Below are 6,000 nucleotides of genomic sequence, written 5' to 3' on the forward strand. Positions count from 1 at the left end.
CCTGGAGCACTTTGTTGACATGATTCCTTCTCTCCTTTAACAGTGCAGGGCATAGACATCAGACGCACCATAGGGGGTGGAGCCAGCACTGTGGGGGGCGGGCACATTCCTATTCAGGTCCCAGGTGCAACTCCTCCCTCCCATCTAGACGCAGATCTCTCTATTCACCGCTGGGCGGACTCATTCTGTCTCCTGGAATCCTCCAGTCCCGTCACTCACAAACCAGACAATCAATTCACAAACCTGCCAAGGCACACAGAAAGGTCAGACAAGAGAACAGCTACTTTCTAAAAGTGCTGTTCTCAAACATAGGATTTAAAAAACACATTTCCTAAAAGATGTGTTATTAAATTCGGAGTTCAGGGATACCACACTTTTATGTCCTATCTTGCTCTTATGGGAAGATATGCTGGTAACCACGGTAGCAAGCATTCCCCATGATAGCTTATGGGCAAGATAGCCTTACAATAGTGAAACACGAAAATGGCTGTAATTCACTACCAGAGCATGTCACCTGCACTAGTACATGCTCTAGCTTTCACATACAGTGCACCCTGCCCAAAGGGGTACCTTGGGCCTTCCATAGGGGTGACCAATGTACAGAGAAAGGTAATGGTTAGGCCTGGTCAGTGGGGACACTGACCAGGAGGACATGGCAGTTCGCAGACTGCACACAGGCCCTGCTGTGGCAGGCCTGAGACACAATTTTAGAGCTACCCATGTGGGTGGCACAATCAGTGCTGCAGGCCCACTAGTAGCATTTGAATCACCAGCCCTGGCACACTTAGTGCACTTTACTAGGGAGTTCTTGGTAATACAAATATGCCAATCAAGGATAACCAATCACCATAACAATGTATACAGAGAGGATATGCACTTTAGCACTGATCAGCAGTGGTAAAGTGCCCAGAGTCCTATTGCCAACAGCCACAGGTCGGGAAAAACAAGGAAGGAAGAAGAAAAAAGTTTGGGGATAACTCTGCAAAAAGGGCCATATCCAACAGGGACAATTTGTGTGGATCTGTACAATTGCATAAAATGAAGTCCACAAACTGGGAAAAATGCAAATAACTAGGAAAGAGGTGTTGTTGAAAGAAAGCATAAAATACAAGCCCCCAATAAAGTAACTATTGCGAAGTGTGGGTTAGCTAGGGTAGTTGAACATTTAACTACAGGGGACATTTTAATATGGAAAAAGTCAATGCTTATATGAAAAATTATACATCTATTCATGTGAACCAAATCGCATCTTATTCTGACAAATTTGTCGGTTGTGAAATCCACATCAACCAAAACTTGCGAATACGCAGTCAGGCCAACACTGAGATCTAAGCCTGAGGTTACTGATTGACAGGTCAGAGGTAGGGTGGCCCATAGCCGGCAGCCAAAGACATGGACAGGAAACCTTAGTTCAATCCCCCAGATAGGTGAAGCAACACTACAATGATCAAGGGAGATTGGCCCATATAAAGCGTACATGGCCAGAGGGGTATGAGCTTCTGGAACACCATAAAGTCAGATTACACATAAGTTAGGAACATATAGCCATCAAGACAACAGCACATGCAGTGATCACGAGCTCCCCATGCCGGACATCAGAACACTTTACCCATTAGACACATTGTCTCCACACATGATTGAGACATTTTCAAGCAGATAAAAAGGAGCCACATCACAATTATGTATGATACATCTTTTCCAACCAGTGTTCTTATAGAAAAATCTCTGGTGTATTTCAAAAGGCTCTAAAGCTGCAAATTGGGAATATGTTTACGATGGATTAGAGAAAATGAACATGTAACTTGAACATTTACTGAAAAGTACACACCAGGCTCCCAAATGAATCATGCAAATCTAGCTTCCAATTGACTTAGATAAATGTAAATTTGGTAGGAGAGGAGAACAAACACTTTACCATTTTTTAACTCTTTGAGACACTTAATTTCCAATGTGCAATATCTTACTTCAAATTTTCCATTCCGGGATTGCAGGGGGAACACCCCTACCAATGGAATTCAAGTTGGCACCCTCTGCTATGCCACATTTCCTGCAAAGTGTGGCTTACTTTTGGCCCAGGATGCCCTATTCTCCCAAAAATCAAAATGGAGAAAATCGTTCCCCCGAGTGTGTGTCTTTGTAACCCAAACCAGAGGTGTGGCTAACATTCTCCTTCCACTCCCTCACCTAATCGAATTAGAGCAGCTCCCATCTGGTTAGAGATCAAGGAAGTGGGGGTGGTGGGGGTCCAGTGACATCTCTTTCATGCAGAGGCTCCTGCCTTTAAAGTCCACCATAGCAAGCCTTCTTCCTCTCCCTGACTTCTCCAGGAAGCAAATCTCCTCCCACCAAATGTCTGTATTTTTACAGTCCCAGGCTTCTACACACCCACTCTGAAGGTAGATCGCTCAGGCTGTCACAAAGGCTCACCTATTCAGAATGAAATGAAATGAAATGAAATGAATGAAATTAGATTTATAAAGCGCATGGATGCCCTTGAGCGTCCCAGCGCTAACTTAACTGAAAAACAGAAAAGCCCTAGAGAGGGAGGGAGGGGGATAGAATTATTCTGCTATAGGAAAGAGAAAAGTTTTGAGAGATTTTCTGAATTTGGGATAGGAGGATTCCATCCGAATTTCCCTAGGGAGGGTGTTCCAATGTTTTGCTGCATTCAGGGAGAACCGGCGTCCTCCAGTCCGAGCTTTTCTCACTCTAGGGATGGAGACCAGGTTCTCCCCATCAGAGCGGAGGGTCCTTGAAGATTTATAGGGGATAATAAGCTTTCTTAGGGCAGGAGGGCCTTTGCCTTGCAATATCCTGTGAGTAATGCACAGGGTCTTAAATACAATTCGTTCCTGGATGGGGAGCCAGTGCAGGGATCTCAAGAGTGGTTTGGCCGAGGCCCTTCTGGGTGCCCCCATGAGCGTTCTTGCTGCAGCGTTCTGGACCCGCTGCAAGGAGTTAATTGTCTTTTTGGGAGCAGCCAGAAGGAGAGCATTACCATAATCCAGTCTTGATAGTATAAGACCTTGAATTAGGAGCTTCCTAGATTGGAAAGGCAGAAGGGGGAGCACTTTCCGCACTGACCGCAACAGGCCGAAACAGCTGCCTGCGACTTTCTGGGCGTGGGTCTTGAATGTTAATTGGGGTTCAAACCAGACCCCGAGGCTTTTGATTTTCTCCTTTGCTGGTGGCAGATCACCCATGCAGGGGGGCCAAAGCTCAGAAGGCAGAGATGTGAAATGGTGGCCTAGAAGCATGATCTCCGTTTTGGCTCCATTAAGTTTCAACTTGGAATCAGTCATCCAGGAGAAGATTGCCGAGAGGCAGCTCGAGAGATTGTCCGAGCATCCCCCTTGTTGAGTCAGGGAGACGACAAGTTGGGTGTCGTCAGCATAGCTGATGGATTTAATACCGAATGGGGCTACTAAGTCCTCCAACGGAGCCATGTAAACATTGAACAATGTGGGGCTCAGGGAAGATCCCTGGGGAACCCCACATTGAAGAGGAAAGGGCTTTGACGTGGTACCGTTCTCCCAGATCCTGAAGGACCGGTTGTCGAGAAATGATTTCAGCCACTCGAGGGCGGACCCTACAATGCCTAGTTTGGAGAGACGGTGGACAAGGGTAGGGTGGTCTACGGTATCTAACGCGGCGCTCAGATCCAGGAGGATCAGAGCTGCTGATCCCCCTGAATCTAAGATGCACCTAGCCTCTTCAGCAACCACTATAAGGGCAGTGTCTGTGCCCTGGCCAGGTCGAAATCCCGTTTGGGAATTGCCCAGCAGGTCATTACTCTCCAAGAATCCGGAGAGCTGCCCATTCACCCACTTTTCGGCGATTTTGCCCAATCCAGGTAACAATGAAATAGGGCGGAAATTTGCCAGGTCGGCGGGATCAAGTCCTGGTTTTTTAAGGAGGGCTCTGATTTTTGCCTGTTTCCAGCTCGGGGGGACAATGCCGGTAGTGAAAGAGGTATTCAAGAGATCAGTAGCAAGGGGGGCGATGGTACTCATGATTTGCTTAAGAACGTGCATGGGAGCTGGCTCAGAAGGCGAGCCGCTTTTGATATTGGAAAGTGTCGTGCAGAAGTCTTCCCTGGAGATGTACGAAAATGTCTTGAGTAAAGGGCCTGAGGTGGAAGGAGGGGGGGGATCAGAAGCCAGGGGAGTGCCTGTTGAAGGAAGACTGTCTAGTATTTTCTGTATTTTTTGGTCAAAAAAGTTTGCTAACAGGTCACATCTAGATGTGGAATCATTTTGTGGGGTGATCGGGGCTGGAATTTTGGTCAGTTGAGCGAGTATTTTGAAGGTTTCCCTTGAGGAGTTGGCTGCCTGTTTAATTTTCTCTTCAAAGAAAGAGGCCTTGGTCGTTTGTAGTGCGTCTTTATAGAGTCTCAGGGCAGCCTGGTAGGAGGTTTTGCTGCTAAGGGCCCAATCCCTCCTCCAGATACGTTCTGCCTTTTTACAGGCTTTTTTAAGATCTCTCAGTGCTGTGGTATACCAAGGGGATTTAAAAGTACTACTCTTTTTTGTCACCATAGTTTGGGGCAGAACCATGTTCAGGGAGCTATTGAGCCAATTCTGAAAATTCTGATCTGCGAGCAGAACATCAGATTCATCAGAAGAGGCTGCTACAGGGCTGCTTTGGGTAACTTCAGGATAGTAAGTTCTAAAGCAAATTTCCTGTATTAGTTATAATGAAGCAAGTTGTTGGATTCATTGTAACCATTATTTTGATGCTTTCAATGGTTTTGCTATCTAGCTCCAATGCAAAGATAGCCTTCCCCACGTTAGCTCACGGGCTAGCAGCACTACAATAGGAAAAACATGACTTTGGCTGTTTTTATGTACCAGGGCACATAAAGCATATTTTATACTGTCCCTGGTTTTTGTAATAATGCCCCCTCTCACTGGGAACATCGGGTAGACCTTAGTGGTGATTTATAAGTAATAAAAAGGTATGGCTCGGCTTTGGAAGTACTTTCAATTCTAAAATGTAATTTGGGACATAGTTATATTTTTTAAATCAGTCTGAAAGGCATGCCTGGCTTTAAAATAACATCCAACACCACAATAGTGCACACTTAAGTTCATTAAGTCCACTGGGGGTCTCTAAACCTAAATGCCTTACTATATGCTAGGGACTTATAGGTAGGTTGTCTTTGCCAATTAAAATGAAACCAATTATCATATAACTTTAGAGGACAACTCACTGGCACTGGGTATGGTTAGTAAAGCCTGGGGCACTTTCAGAGTCAGTAACCAGCATCAGTCAAAAAACCTGGGTGAGGAGGGCAAAAAGGATGACTTTCTTACACTAATGTTCCAGCTCTAGAATACTGCAGTAAACTAAATGGAATATGAACACAGACAATTATTTTCCCACAGGTATTGGTATGAAATAAAGCAAAAATGTTGTTAATAGTACCTTGCTGGTGGCTGTAACCTCAGGTTGTCCACTAAATGTGTCTTGGATAATGTTTCAAATAAAGGGCATTACTCGTGCAAAACGAAGAGACCTGCACTGTGATTAAGAATAATGTGGATAAAAAAAATATGTTGCCCAACTTGAGACAGATAAATCCCTTACACTTATGATGCATAATTTCTTTCTTCTGGAAATAGAACAAGAGCTAATTTTTACAAGTCATTGTTTTGTCAAAGGCCCATGGATGCCCGGTGAGTTGTTTGCAAGAATCCCTCATCAAAAATGATTGGGGTAGGGAATTCCTTCAACAGGTTCTGCACTAGTACCACTGCTTGTGCAGGGAGTGTTGCCAGCCAAAAGTGAACAGGGCCCAGGCACTTTCACTGGGATTGTACAGAACTCACCCTAATGGTCACATAGGATACCCCATCACATGACCTCCAAGAACCAGAATTCGCATCCCGCTAGAATCCCAACCACCACAGCATCCAAGAAAACAACTCCAAACTCCTGCTGTGGTTGTATTTCAAAATGCTCCTTCAGACTGTCTGCTAATCCCTCCCTCCCACCACC

The 6,000-nt window shown here is 45.3% G+C and overlaps 1 protein-coding gene across 2 annotated transcripts in view; it reads right to left on the reverse strand.

Moving 5' to 3' along the window:
• The window catches only part of CTNNA2 (catenin alpha 2), a 1,094,935-nt gene that overhangs the window by 495,588 nt on the left and 593,347 nt on the right, over window positions 1-6,000 (reverse strand). The window lies entirely within an intron of this gene.

Source organism: Lissotriton vulgaris, chromosome 3_2 (assembly GCF_964263255.1).
Source record: "Lissotriton vulgaris chromosome 3_2, aLisVul1.2, whole genome shotgun sequence".
Lineage (NCBI taxonomy): Eukaryota > Metazoa > Chordata > Amphibia > Caudata > Salamandridae > Lissotriton > Lissotriton vulgaris.